Here is a 16153-nt window from a genome sequence, read left to right as displayed (position 1 = left end):
TAAAAGCGGGGTAGAAAAACATTCAGTCACTCATTCTCACTAATTCTTAAAGGTCACGTGCAACGTAAAACACAACTTTGCAGATACTGATACCTTTCGGTATGCACTTACATCAAATATGCCAATTCATCCTATAGAGTTGACAAAAACGCGATAAAAAAAGCCCGCGAAATCGGAGTTCAAAGGATTCACAAAATTTATTTCAACAGCTCTGCTGCGCTGCGCCCATGACGCATGCCCATGATAGTATGTATGCTCTGAGTATGAGGTCGTGAGCAGTTGTCAAATCTTGTTTGTGTACACAAACAAGTAAATAATCTACTCGTTAACTTGTTGGTTGTGATAAGCAGCTTCTGTCACAGAAAGCTCAATGTCTGGTTTATTGACCCCTGCCCTGCCCTGCCCTGCCCTGCCCTGCCCTGCCCTGCCCTGCCCTGCCCTGCCCTGCCCTGCCCTGCCCTGCCCTGCCCTGCCCTGCCCTGCCTGCCTGCCTGCCTGCCTGCCTGCCTGCCTGCCTGCCTGCCTGCAATTTTAACTTAACAACTATCAGGCTATAGGCCATAAACAAAATACATTGACTTATTAGCCTGCCTGCAATTTTAACTTAACAACTATCAGGCTATAGGCCATAAACAAAATACATTGACTTATTACTCGTGCACCCGAGTCCTGTCTCTGCCACAGTATGTAATTAGGCAGGTATGATACTTGTGCACATGGCATGTTTTTATGTCTGTGAGTTGCAAACAAACTACATCCATTTTTCTCGGATGACTGGATCTGACGGAAACTGGTGCAAATTCTTGTCTTTTTTAAGTCCTGCTTTGTACTTAGATCAATGACAGTTTCCAGCCACGCAGTAAGTTCGCCATCTCTACTGAGGTGGTTTTTGATTGGATCGAACGCAAATTCAGAGAACATGTATTTACAAAACCCAACATCTCTCTATATATTCTTTATGGATAACAACTTCTTCTAGTGTATATGATTTTGTTTGACAACGGTATGTGAATCCATACTGGAACAACGCATCAAGTACAATAAAAGAAGTTGTTATCTGTAAAGAATCTTACTTTCTTGTGACTCGCCACGCTTCTAAGACATGTAAAATGTCCATCAAACAGATAATCTTTCTGTACACACAATGAGCCCTCAGCGTATCAGCAAATGAACCCAGCCAATCGGAAGCTGTCGTTTCACTTCAGTGCACACCTGCCCGCTATGACTGGGTTCGGTCTCCCGAGGGCTTCGTTTCGAGGGAATTAAGCCCAAGTACAAAATATTGCACTTTTGAATCGCGGTTGTACGCTTATAATTTTGTTTATTTGTTTGTTTTTGACAAGCAGCAATGTATATTATATGTCACGAATAAATGATAATTGTATTTTGATTATGTTTGATTTTTGGTTGCATGTGACTTTTAAAGAATTATGCGAACAGTTTTATTCCCTCTTATTTTAAATTTCGATACTGAGAGTGGAATGCTGTTGTTTGTTAACCTATGGATGACGGTAGTGAGTGAGTTTTGTTTCATGCTGCTATATGGCGCCGGTCTGTAAATCGTCGAGTGTGCACTGGACAATCCCGTGATCAGCAGAATGGGTATCAATTACAGGTAACTGGGTTCAGATGACATGTGTCAGCCAAGTCAGCAGGTCTGACCATTCGATCCCGTTAGTCGCCTCGTACGACAAGCATGGGTTACCCTAACAAGACTACTCATAAGGGTCAAGACTAGTGCTTTACCTTTTATCATGGCTGACATCCCATATCACCTGACGCATATTAAGTAATATTTTTTTAAAAATTGTAGTTAATGAATAGCAGGTGCACAGATGGTTTAGGATATCTGACAATCATTTAAATTGTTCTTTTCCTTGTTTCATGTGTCAAATATTATCTACATTTATATTTTGTCATAGTTAATATAGTTTAATCAAGCATGGTGATTTTGTTGTCTTTTTGCTCTATAAAGCAACCATTAAATCGATTATAAGTATTTTTGTTTGTTGTTTTTTAAAAAAACAAACAAACTAAATAAGCTCTCACAGTATATTTCAATACATATCACAGTATATGCTCTCGCATCGCAATATATCGCAATAAAAATATTCTCTGGAACACCCACCTCTTCCAGTGATATCATCCCTGTACCGCCATAAAAATGACGCCGCCGAGAATAGAACGCGTCAACATACCGTTCGCATCGCCCTCTGTACACCCCTACCTTGCCAACTGAGCTGTCCAGATGAAATCTCGACTCGTCTGTGAACAAAACACAATCCTTGTCTCCTGTACCATAGATTTTGTCTGTATCAGGTAAGACGTGCCTGACGGTAACGTTGGAACAAAACTGGACAAATTGCAGGCCGTCGTGGTCGGGGGTTGTGTTCCCGGTTCCGCACACTCCTGGAACGGTTCATTCCCATTATGACTACTCCCAGTCCAATACACAAGCTGTCCCAGTCGAGTGTTTTTTAATCGCTAGCTTTCTTACCTCCACTTCATCGCTGTACGAGGTTCATACAATATCTATTCAGCTAATTACACCGATCACTGTTTTGGAAGACTCCAAGGAAACACATGTGCCGAGTTACACAATATATTACACAGCACGGTAGGTGGAATAAAAAGTCATTGTGCTATATAACATTATAAACCATGGGCAGCACAAGGGACACAGACTTTGTAGACACTGTGATGGGTCCACACTGACTGACAGCTAAATGAAACTAAGGTACTTATATGTGGTTTAAACATATTTTTATTTCGTCAAGGCAAAAGCCTGGATTGATAAACAAAGGGTTGATAACATATAAAAAGAATTGTCATTGATGCTACGACACCCAAGATTTGCACTGCCTCGTGTTGTGTTGTAGGAAATGTCGTGACAATATCCCGATTTTTCATTGCGTTTTCCCTCTTTATCTATATCGTGTCAGTTCGTACTGCACTTGGAAATTAAACAAACGATGCCTTTCTAAACCCAAAATCAAAGCGAAACATGTATCAGTTAATGGGTTTACGTCTTACACGATCGTTTCTTCAATGAAGGTGACCACAGCAACGCGTTTGCTGGGTTCTGTCTTTACATGTAGCAAGTTGTCGCAGCGCAATTTGAGTCCGGAACCAGACCGGAAGCGAGAAGTTGGACCGTCGCTTACAACATTTCAAAAGGAGAATTATCGCCCATCGCAACAAAAAGATCTCCCATGGTGGTTACACAACACCAAATGTTTTCCCATAGACTTCTATAGTAACCTTATATTTTTTTTAAAAATCACACAGGCCATCAACAGCCATTCCATGTACACATGGGCACAGTCTGGCCTCTAAGCTACAATAAATCACTAGTCATGGCCAACTTGTCCGGCACATTTGCCAAGCACAGGAAGCGGAACACATCAACCCCCAGCTCCGCACCTAATGTCACCTACTTCAAAATATATGTACACACAAAAGCATAACCCATGGTGATAAAAATGACAGCACTAAATGCTTAAAATTGTGGTCAGTTTTATTAAAAGGGTGGATGTGCTTTTAAAACACATAACTATCTTAAACAATTTCATCCAACCACAGCTGTCACAGGCCTCTATCCGTTTGAGTTGTCCTCGCTCGGGGAGCATGTGATGTTGATATAGTGTAGTGGAACCTTGTCGTAGCGCACTTTGAGTCCGGAACCAGACCGGAAGCGAGAAGTTGGACCGTCGCTTATATCATTTCAAAAGGAGAGTTATCGCCTCGCCCCTCACGACAAAACGATCGCCCATTATGTTTCAAGCAGCTCTGCCTCACTCGTCTGGATCCATTTTGGTTTTAATTCTGACACAACTGTATGTTTTTATGTAAACTTATATAAGTGCCATAGGCCTATTATCCAAGCAGTTATTCAGTTGCATTAGAGTCATTATAGTTGGCAATAAAATATTTACTCCTTGTCAGTCAGTGTTGTGAGTCATTTTACATATGTGAATTTATTGATTCATTTCTTGCAAAAAAATAACACAACATGAAGTTCTTCAGATAAATAGATCATATACAGAGATTTGTCTCAACAAACAACATATAATTCTGACCTCCCAAGGGGATGTGCACGATATAGAATTACACATGTGTTTCTTGTTTTGATGACAATATATTGACAAATATTTCGCATGACAGACCATATGTTATCTAACTTTAACTTTGTTTGATGATTTTCAGTCAATAGTTATTAAAAAAGACTTTAGGTTATGTAGGCTTGTTAGGTGTTAGCAAAGTAAATGTTTTTAAAATCAAATGTTTTTGATGGCATAATTCAAATTTACCCCGTATCATTCTTTGAAGATATGTTTATACATTTATTTATATTTTTACAAATTTAACAGATAATATGTACAATGGCTGCATCTGTAATTTATTATTAAAGTACACATGCATCATCATAAAAAAAGATAGAAATACAAAATTGTACAGTGCAGCTGCAATTGAAAGTGGGAAAAGATTCTGACTGGCTTGAACTGCTATTTCTCGATACATTCTAGAAATGTAAACAGTCATGACTATCCCAGGTGTTTCATAGAAAATTGGATTCAATATTTCAGGACATAATACTTGCTAGATCATCTTAAAAGGAAAAAAGATATAGGGTTCATGCAACAGCGTGAACGTTCCCGGTGGAGGTGAAGGCTATACTGGTTAACTGTCTCTAAGTGTAATAGTAACAGGTATGGCTCACATCGCGCATACGACATGCGCTGTCAGTTTAAGGTTGGACCGCCCGGATCAGCACACCTAGCGGATTAGTGAAGGGAAGATAATTTCAAAAAGAACGCCCATTATAGGTAGGCACTGGGAGTCTCCCTTATAGGTATATTTCAAAGAGTAGTCAAACTGGGATTATTCAGCTATACAGGTATAGTACGTTGTTAAGCGTAGGGGTGATCCAGTATATGCTCATGTTCATAAGTAGTCAAACTGGCAGCAGTCAAAATGGGAGTAGTCATATTGGGAAGATACCCCTGGAACAGACTGGACGTAAGCCAGGAATTGTCCGAGCAGTGAATCTGGTAGCCTGGAAGCGATTCCTTTTAAATAGGTCACTTGAAATTGGTTGTTTTGTTGACGTGACGTCACGTGACATCACCCGTGGACGGTCAGTCCGAGGTAAATCTCTCGTGCTCCCAGTATGATGAAAACGTGTCCACCGAGAAGAGCTCGTTTTTCGACGCACACCAAACTGTTGAACCTCTTCATTTGTTCCAGTGCAGTCTCCAGTCTCCAGACACTTAGTCTCCACCACTTCATGCTGCTTACTGTAAGGTTAGGCATTCTAGGTTGGAATTACCGTGTCTTCCCCACCATTACAAGCTTGAGAATAGTCGACGTTTTTTGGCAACTCATATTTGGGGTTATTATGATAACTTTTCAAATAATTTTCAAATAGTTTTGAGCAATTTTGTGTCATGCGCAGTTATTTTCTTACATCCCCCATCCCGTATCGTATGTATAATTGTTACAGTGGATTGCAGTTTGAGATTGTCAAACATTCCAACAACTCGCAACCAACGACAATTTCAGAGTTGTGAAACTGATGTCGAGAAATATTATTGATCTCTGTCCACACCAACCTTTCCATCCGACTTTCGATGTTTCTCTTTCGCTCTTTTGACACCAAATCATTAAATCGTTTAGTAAAACATGACATTATACGAAAGGTCGATTATCCCCCTCTAGGTCTTCTTTATCGCAGTTGCAAGGGGTTCATGTAGTTTTCTGGAAGCAAGTGTATACTATGTGTCATTTGACGTCTCGAAGCAAAAGTTCCCTACATATCAACCCGAAAAAACGTTGACATTGACAACTGTCCCAATTACACTGTGAATTACTTGAGTATAGGAAATGGTCAGACCCACTCACTTTCACACCTCCTTTGCATGAATAAAAACCACACGAGGAGGAAAAGGTCAGCAGACTAATTGCACTGACATACATGCCCACGTTCTGTTCATTCCAGTTCTTCATTGCGCTACCCGTAAAGATTCGGGTTGGGATAGGCCTTCAGTAACCCACACTTGTCGTAAAAGGCGTCTAACGGGATCGGGTGGTCACGTTCGTTGAATTGGCTGACACATGTCACCGGTTCCCAGTTGCGTATGGTGTTGATCAGTGGATTTACAGTAGCATACATACACGTGACGACGGATTAAGCACCATCTGAATTCAAAAGCAGTTTTACATTTTTTGTCCCAACAAACTATCGTTCCCTATCATTGGAATGAACAAAACATATGCTTTACGCAATATCTCAAACACTTTGGGGCAAATGTTCGCCTAATAAGTCGATGTACTCGGTTCGCGAAATAATGTCCAACCTTAGCAAGCCAGTCGGGCCAGCAATGCCTAGTCCACAAAAACACCGCCTGGAACAACCGTCCTGCGACGTCCAGTCATACGTTGACTGTGCGCCTGAGTTTGCAGTGATCGGTTTGTTTTGGCGGTGAATGTGCGCCTCCTTTCACCAGCAGAAAATGGGTACACGATGGATACGTCATGAGACAATTAACCTTCCAGAGGCTCACGGGCTGCTTGGGTTATAAGTGGTAGTAACAATCACATTGTCTGCTCTTTGAGCAGGGTGCATGTGGTCCCACCATAGGCAACTGAGTTTGTTCAAACTTGCCTCTGCTAGTCCTTAGGGAGAAGTCATGTGACCATTAAGCTTGGGTTATCGGAGGTAATAACCAGATTGTGTGTTAGTGCTTTGAGCCTGAGCTTTGTGAATGGAGGAGTATTATACTTTCCCAGGTATTTGCGATGACATGTCAATGATGAAATCGTTTAGTAGCACATTTCTGGTGATGAAAGACAAGGTTTCACTTTGAGCACAGAACGATGCGCTCAAGCATTATCCTCTATGAATTTGGGGCAGGCACAGCCTAATGTTGCATTGGCCTAGTCCAAAGGACAAGCCAGTGTCAGTGGAGAAGGGCCCTACAATGAGAACTAGACTTTTATAGTGCTGAATATCCGTTGGCAATACGTTCCCGGTGATCCATATAAAGGAGGTGAGAGAGTGAGTGTTTAGTTTTACGCCGCACACAGGAATATTCCTGCGATATGGAGGTGGTCTGTAAATAATAGTCTGGACCAGACAACCCAGTGATCAACACCATGATCATCGATCTACGCAACTGGGATACAATGACATTTGTCAGCCAACTCAGCGAACCTGACCACCCGATCCCGCTCGTAGCCTCTTACAACAAGTATGAGTTACTGAAGATCAATTCTAACCCGAATCTGCCCGGATGCCCCGGATGATGATAACCTTCCTCTTGGTTAATCAGAATGTTTAAATTAGTCAGTGGAATACAGAAAAACAAAGAAATAAGAGAAATGGCCCGGAATTATTCCTCTTCTAACGAAAAGAGATTCCGAAGTCAGACAGAAGACATCGCGATATTACTTCGGAGTAGAGTTCTTAAACCGGAAATCTAAGATGTGTAAATTGTGGTTTTAGATGACGTAACTAATGAATAGATTAGGTGGTGATTAACAGTGCCGTATGGTGTGCTGGATGTCGTTTACTGCTATTAGTCACGACTTCATGTACATGCTGTCCGCAGTTTGCTAGGGCGTTGTGGCATCGACATTAATTCTGTCGCTCAAGCTACATGACCCTTCTACAAATGGAATAATCTCTACGTGTCACACTTAAAGAGTACTTACTCCACGAGGTACGAGTGATTACGGAAAATATGCCCCGAGATAAATTGATGTTCATTGTCCCCAGCTACAGCGAATAATAGATATGATCGACCAATCAACGTGGATAATCACCAAATTTGCACACTGTGCAAATATCAATAAACACGGGATCACCGTGCCTGTATGGGTACTAAGTACCACTACTCTCGATGTCGTCGATATAAGTGACTTACAAATGTTAACCTGATTTACTATATCCCTGTGAAATAGTTAACTAATGTAATATGAAGAATCGGGTGGTCCTTGAGCACATTAAATACAATATTGTGAAAGAATCGTCTGGTCCTTAGTGTAACTGTAGTCATATGAAAGGATCGGGTGGTCCTGAGGGTAACTGTAGTAATATGAAAGGACCGGGTGGTCCTGAAAGTAACTGTAGTAATATGAATGAATCGGGTGGTCCTGAGAGTAACTGTAGTAATATACATATGAAAGGATCGTGTGGTCCTGAAAGTAACTGTAGTAATATGAAAGGATCGGGTGGTCATATAGTAATATGAAGGAATCGGATGGTCCTGAGAGTAACTGTAGTAATATGAAAGGATCGGGTGGTCCTGTAGTAATATGAAGGAATCGGATGGTCCTGAGAGTAACTGTAGTAATATGAAAGGATCGGGTGGTCCTGAGACTAACTGTAGTAATATGAAGGAATCAGTTGATCCTTAGAGTAACTGTAATAATATGAAAGGATCGGGTGGTCCTGAGACTAACTGTAGTAATATGAATGAATCAAAGGTTACTATGCTTGAGGCAACCAGTTTGGGACAACAAATCTCGTTTATCGCTGGAGTTTGGGTTGGGGCCGTTAACTATCCCGTATGGAGAATAAGAGCCTTGTAAAGACGGGCTGTATACATTGTAACATACTGAAACAAGAAAACTTATCTGGGCTACATCCAAATGTTTATATGGAACAGGGAGGTGGGCAATGACGTCCACAATACGGATCACGCAAAGCTTGTGTGGCTGGTATGAAGTCATGTAAGATTTGGTTCATTTGAAGTTGCCATTTCAAGTCTTTGAAGGACATTTAGAAGTGAAATACATAAGAATGAAGATTTTTATGGATATCAACTTCTTTATTATGAGAACACAACGTTTCGGAGTTAATGCTTACTCCCACATCATCAAGTTCATCCAGTTACAATGCCCTTCCACCTCCAACATTCCTGAAGCAAACAACAACAACAACAACCCCCAGACAGTCATCAACCTCAGCAATAAGCCTCTCACACCATCTCAGACGTCCCTCCTTGCCAAAGGCCTGAAGTATGTCCCAGTCGCCGCCAAGATCAACACAGATGCCTTCATCACCAGCATTGAAAGTGGACTTCAGCGACTGGCTCCCAATGGCAACGTAGACTATCTCCGACACCAGATCATAGACACCATCAAGCAAGCTTACTTCCACCTGATGAAGGAGTAAGCATTAACTCATTAGTTGACATCCATAAAAATCTTCATGTTGAAGCTGTCATTGTCTATAGTTTTAACTCAAGCAGTATCCTTTTTAAGTGTTAGTCTATGGTTATTTTTAGATCTTGCCTAGTCCATTGCAGGTATAAGGGGTGTCAAGAGATTGTGTCATCGCTTGTGTTGTGCCCTCTGACTTGTTTGACCCTTGTGTCGGTTGGTTCTTTTAAACACAAAAATACTACTTGCATGTCAGCCATTACACTTCACTTCAATTCAACAAGATCTCAGAGCAACAGACAAATAACATCTCAGATCTAAGCAGCCATATATTCATCTTGGGAGACGTGGCTTTTCTACACCCCAGTGTCACGAACAGGGGTGTCTGTCAATAATGATATAGACCTCACAAACCGTAATCAGTGTCTGGTCGTCAATATATGCACTTCCTCCCGGTTACATAATGAAGCCCCCAGTGAGGAGTCTTTGAAGACAGTTGATGACAGAGCCACCACAAGCTGTGAAGGATGAAGGGTCAGTCTAAGTAAACTTATCCTCAGTACTTTCCGTTACCCTCCACCACTGAGTCTATCAAAACCTTATGAGAGGTCGCGTCAGGTAACCTTTGAGATTGACCAAACAGAACACAGCTTGCCAAATCGCGAAAGTGGACATTCGCACATACCTTTCGAACTTTTTATCTCGAAAAGTCTCGTACCCGAACGATTCGGAATGCTATTTAGCGTACGCTCGCTTCCGGGTGATGCACACTGCGTACGTACAGCCATGGCAACGGTGAGTAAACAGTCGCTGGAAATAGTGTTTTTGACAATATTCAAGGATGTTATCTTGCGGAAATATTAGCTAATGGTTCAATGTCAACAGAAACCCCAAAGCGTATATACTGCAGGTCAAATAACTGTGTTATATGCTGATTTTTGTTTGTGGAGAGATCTGTGTCGGTAACCTGAATATTTTGAAAGTCCCTCCGATCCCTAAATAGTAACCGGTGTCTGACTGGTTAAATCTATTTAACCGTCTCGCATTTGATTGGGCTGTCATTGGTTGCTCAAAGGTTCCCTGGGGCGACCTTCTACTAGGTTTTGTTAGACTCAGTGGTGGGGTGTAACGAAATACACTGAGACGAACTTTACATAGACTGGGTGAAGGGTTTGCTGAAACAGTGCCTGCATCTTGCTGTTAGTTGAAACGGTCAGTGCACAGGTTTCATTTACAAGACTGGTCGTAATACCAGTGATCGGACTGGCTCTGAGATTACCTGGACATCTGAGAATCGAGACATGTGTGTCGTGAGCTTGTGCTCATGATTTGTGACTTTATTGAATTGTGCATTATGTGCATCACGTGACTTACTTGATATGATTTATTTACCTGATCTAGTGCATCCTGAGTTTGACTTACGTAATCCAAGTATTTGTAACAATAAAGGTCCGATTGCCATTCATCACATGCTATAGGGCAGCTGTACCTAAATTATTAATCAAAGGGTGTGGATTCAGTTTCTTTAGTTAAGAGCATGCTATCCTCTGAGTATGTTCTCTTGACTCTGTTGATACCAATTTGTTTAGTTGGTGTGTGGATCCACATTTTTCATTTCAATTTAGATCATTTCAGTTATTATAGTTTAGATATTTTATTTGCGTTATTACTGACTTTTCGTGGTTAGATATTTCGTGGCATCAGGCCATATTTCAGGTCCGCAAGTAAGTGTGAGAGTGTGACATTTCCTTTTCAGCAGTAATCTATATACTAATTTAGTGGCAGCTAAAATTAAATCAGCTTTAGTTAGGGACTTAAACTCCGTAATACTTGTACCAATACTTGATACCCTACATCCAAACTACACTACATTACACTGCACTGTGAACATAGTGTTTATTAATTCCAATTTTTCTCGCCATCCATCCTCTGTTCACCAGCTAAATAGACAGTTGTATATGCTGGTGACTGGATTCCTATTTGTTTGTCCTGTGAACTCTAAATTTCATGACCAGTAGACCATTACTTAGTTGTGTGGTTATTACTTAGTTCGTGGATTTGGGAGGTTTGTTGTGACTGCTAGTCTTGTATCACATTTCTTTGAAACACAAAACAACTCGGTTACCAATTGCAGTCGGACTTTGTTCTTTCCTCATACTTTTTAACTCCAAAGTTTGGGAGGGGATCAGCTGTTTTATCGCGTGCTAAGCGTCTTTATTTACATGAGGACTTGTCATCTTGGAGTCAACGTTGTGTCAATTTCTATTTGATTAGCTAAAATCAGGAGTGCATTTGGCACTCTTAGGAGGAAGGAGAGTCTTATGTCACAATTTTACTGTGCATCTCGGAAAGGAGAGGAGGATGTTTCTGCATGGGGATGCTGCCTTGAGAACCTTATGTATCAGATATCAGAGCAGCGCCACTTAACTTTAGAAGAACAGGATGAGATGCTTCGAAGCAAAGTGTGGGATGGACTCAAACCGAGACTGGAAAGTTTGGCTGCACACAAATACAAAGTCATTTCTATTTTTGATGAACTACGTCTTTGTCTGAGGGAAGTGGAGTTTGACCTGAATAGAAGCAACTCCACGACAGCTACAGCTAAAATAGCCTTCACTTCAGACAGGGGTGAAGCAGCTTCGAGGCAAGAAGTCCTCGACTTGAAGGAAATGATGAAGGAAATCAGAGCAGAGATTGCAGAACTCAGAAGCCAACATCAGAGTCAAGTTTATCAGCAACAGATTTCAATACCACCACCCCAAGTACGCCCTGGCTTCTCAAACAGCACAGTTTATCCCCACAGACCTCAGACGAAAGCATCAAGTGGAGGAAGAGGGAAATCTCCAGTATGCACTTGCTCACGAGCAAAGCCATTTCCTACAACACATACAGCTTGTAATGTCAACAGTGAACAGCCATATGGAGCTGATGTACAAGCATCACAAATGTCTCCTTATTCCACAAAGGGAGCAACTAGACGTGACTCTGCAGCAGAAAGTAGAACACCATGGAACAGCACTAATGTCATATTGCTCGAGAATGCAGAGTAAGACTCTGGTCAGTCACTCCAGTATCAGGGATATATACAAGTCAATATTATCCTTGCAGGTGGAGGTATCTGTCCTCAGAATCCTGTTTCCTGTCTACTCTTGGCTGTTCCAGAAACGAGGTATAATGCATGTGTCCCTGTCTTGCTAGGTACAAATGTTTTCCAGTGTCATTTGGATGCATGTAGGCAGCTCCATGGACCAATATTCCTACAGAAGGCAGATGTATATACACCTTGGTACTTGGCCTATAGATGCATTGTACTCAGAGAAAAGGAGTTAGCACGCAATGAAGGCCGTCTTGGTTTAGTCAGCAGCCCTGAGACCCAAAATATGGTCATTTCTCCAAATAGTAATGTTATCATAAAGGGTCGGATCACAAAGGTATAGACATCACCAGGAATTTGCGCACTTCTTCAGCCTACTTGCAGATCATCACTCCCATTGACATTGATGTTGCCCCAACACTCATCACTTATGATAGTTCAAGGCCAGAGATTGTAGATGTACACATCTCAAATGTGACCACACAGACCATATGCATACCATATGTATTCACCCAAATGCCTACCTGTTGAAGCAGATGTGTTCTTGGATCAGATAGAGGTTGCTAAGGAAGGATTGCCAGAGGAGGAGGTTAAACATGGAGTGGATGTAATAATGAGATTTCAGGATATATTTTCAAAGAATGAGGAGGATATCGGACAATCTTCAATGGTTCACCATCGAATAGAACTCACGGATAATAGACCATTCAAACAGCGGCACCGGCGCATACCTCCTGCCAAGTACGAGGAAGTTCGCAGTCATCTTCAACATCTCTTATCTGCTGGGGTTATTAGGAAATCGCACAGCCCCTGGGCTTCAAACGTTGTAAAAGGGACGTCCGATTAAGGATGTGTGTTGATTATCGCCAGCTGAATAATCGTACCATCAGGGAATAATATGCTTTGCCGAGGATTGAAGAGCCTCTGGATTGTCTTGGTGGTGTGGAGTACTTTTCTGTACTGGATGTGAAGAGTGGGTACCACCAAGTTGAAATCAAGGAAGATCACAAGTCTCGTACTGCCTCTACAGTTGGACCGCTAGGATTCTTTGAATACAACAGAATGCCGTTCGGACTATCAAATGCACCAGCTACTTATCAGTGGCTGATGGAAGAATGCCTGGAGGGTCTCCATCTCAACATATGTCTCATTTACCATGATGACCCTATCATATTTTCCAGGACCTATGAAGAACACCTTGAGAGGCTACAACCTGTTTTTCGTCGTCTCCGAGAATTTGGCTTAAAGCTTGCCCCAAAGAAATGTAAATTGTTTAAGCAAAAGGTTCGATATGTCGGGTATATTGTATCTGAAGCTGGAATTGAAGCTGACCCAGACAAGGTCGACAAGATAAAACATTGGAAAACTCCCACTAACCCAGAGGAGGTCAGAGAGATTTCTTGGATTCGGAGGCTATTATCGAAAATTCATGAAGGACCTTTCAAGGATTTCAAGGCCTCTCTCTGAGCTTATGCGAAAATCCGCCCCAAAGAAATCTAGACGCTCATCCAAGGATCAAGAATGGATCTGGGGTCCAAAGCAGGAAGAAGCATTCAATGAGTTAAAGCATCGCCTGTGTTCTCCACCTGTACTAGGCTATGCGGACTATTCAGAACATGAGAAACTGTAATTCTTTTGCACATGAGAATCAAGTGTGACTAGAGTTAACATGCTTTTAATGACGTTGATATGTTTCAGCTGATATATTGTGTTGAGAATTGTTTGCTAAAATTTCATTGATTACCCGTAGTCATCCGAAATGATAACAAATATTCTTTGAAAATGTGCTGTTGTGTGTTGGTATCAATCTGAATACATATCTGTTTCCCCAGTCTCAAAATCGCCACGGTATAACAATGAATTACCTAATCAGCTATAGTTGGGACCCTTTAGTTTTTCTGTCATGTTCATAAACGATTTATTATCACGTGGTATCGTATTATTTCGTGATCAGCATCCTTTGAATGTCTAAAGAGGTCAGGTTTAAAACTTTTAGAAAATATATATTAATCACAGGTAATGGCATGACGTGCACACCCAACACTACGTAAGGTGCCTGTCGTGACGGTCATTGTATTTTTCAATTTTGAGGGTAAAAAAAACTATAAAAAAAACACCCAACAAATTTTCAACTTGGAAACACATTTATTCATAATCAGTACTCTTGTAATATCTTAAAATGTCAGGTTCCCAAATCTAGGAAACAGAGATAGAGTCAAGGGCGAAAATATTGTGCACACCTACTACTATTTTACATTTTGACGGCTATTTTGGTTTGCAATTTTGATGGTCAAAACCACTTTTTTACATTTTGGTATTCTATTTTTTCATCAGCAGCACCCTTTAAATACGTAAGGATACTAAATCCCACTAAAAATGCCACTTGCATTACTTGTATCCACAATCGGTCCTAGTCGATTATGATCTTTGTCAAAGGTAGGTCTATTTGCATATTATTCATGACAATGTGGCTTTACACACAGTGACCGTTTCGCTATCACTCAGAAGCACAGACGTTTTACGAGGATTTAAGATTAGATTGAGATGCTTCACAAATCAGAGGAGGGATTTGTCGGACTCCGCTGCGAGGTACCAGGCATATTTGTATCTCTGCATGTTATTTCCCCGAGGCGTGTCATATCCAACTTGTTAAAGTGAGTGAGTGAGTGAGTTTGGTTTTACGCCGCTTTCAGCTATATTCCAGCGATATCACGGCGGGGGACACCAGAAAATGGGCCTCAACTCGTTAAAGAAAGACCAGCATGTTGTTTCTGCCTTCTGCTCTTGCTAAGACTGCACTGAATAGAGATAAGCTCCTGGGTGACTGACCTTGCAAAGCGAACACTGATGGCCAGTAAGATATGGGTGTCTCGGAATGAAATGGAACATTATATGAAAAATGAATTGTAAAAATCTCAACATACGTATCGTTGGAAAGGTGTATTGTGATATATCGGCAATACCGTGCTGTTCTACTCTCTATATTATTATTATTTTCAAAAGCAGATAACTTTGATTCTGGGACTAAATGCTAGTATATTTGCCCCTTCGGAAATATATGATAAAAGGCGTTAATAAGTATAAATATATGACAAATCTAGTTTCACGTAGCAGTTGAGTCTTTGACACAAAAAAGTGGATCAAAACCTGCTTATCGCTTTGCCATATATATCAGTGCTTGGGTAATGGGTTCAATAGCTCCCCCATAATTCTGTTGGCATATCAGCAAGCGAAACAGCCAAACGGAAACCGACGTTACACATGAGTGCACATCCACCCGCTATGACTGGGTTCGGTCTCCCGAGGGCTTCGTAATTTTGTTTATTTGGGTTTTTTTTAAAATGCAGCAATGTATATTATATGTCATGAATAAGTGATAAATGTGATTTAATTATGTTTGATTGTTTTGTTGCATGTGACCTTTAACATATTATGAAGTGTACACATACCTCCTACTCCTCCAGCCCCACCCCTATATTTATCTTTGAGACTGCGTGCATTCGTTGGCTGGTGTAGGAGGTATGGGTCACTCGCATCAGGTGTTAATAAACATTCTACCCGACCTACCCGGATTTAGTATTGTTACGCCATGGACATGGATATAGTATGCCGGTCGCGAGTAGCATGTAAACAACTCCGACGATTGAGTCACTTTCTTCCGTATAGGTATTTATAAATAGACAACCTTTGACCTCACGTTGCAACACTGAAATAACATCCAGACGTATTTCCCGAATACGTTATGCTCCTTTCTGTTTCTGTGTAGCTCTTTCTGCAATGCTGAGAGAGAGAGAGAGAGAGAGAGAGAGAGAGAGAGAGAGAGAGAGAGAGAGAGAGAGAGAGAGCAATTACCGAGCCGGCACACGGACCGAAATAATCATGACGCCGATAAAA

This window comes from Haliotis asinina, chromosome 9, assembly GCF_037392515.1.
Source record: "Haliotis asinina isolate JCU_RB_2024 chromosome 9, JCU_Hal_asi_v2, whole genome shotgun sequence".
NCBI classification, from domain to species: domain Eukaryota; kingdom Metazoa; phylum Mollusca; class Gastropoda; order Lepetellida; family Haliotidae; genus Haliotis; species Haliotis asinina.
Note: the sequence above shows the minus strand (reverse complement) of the source record.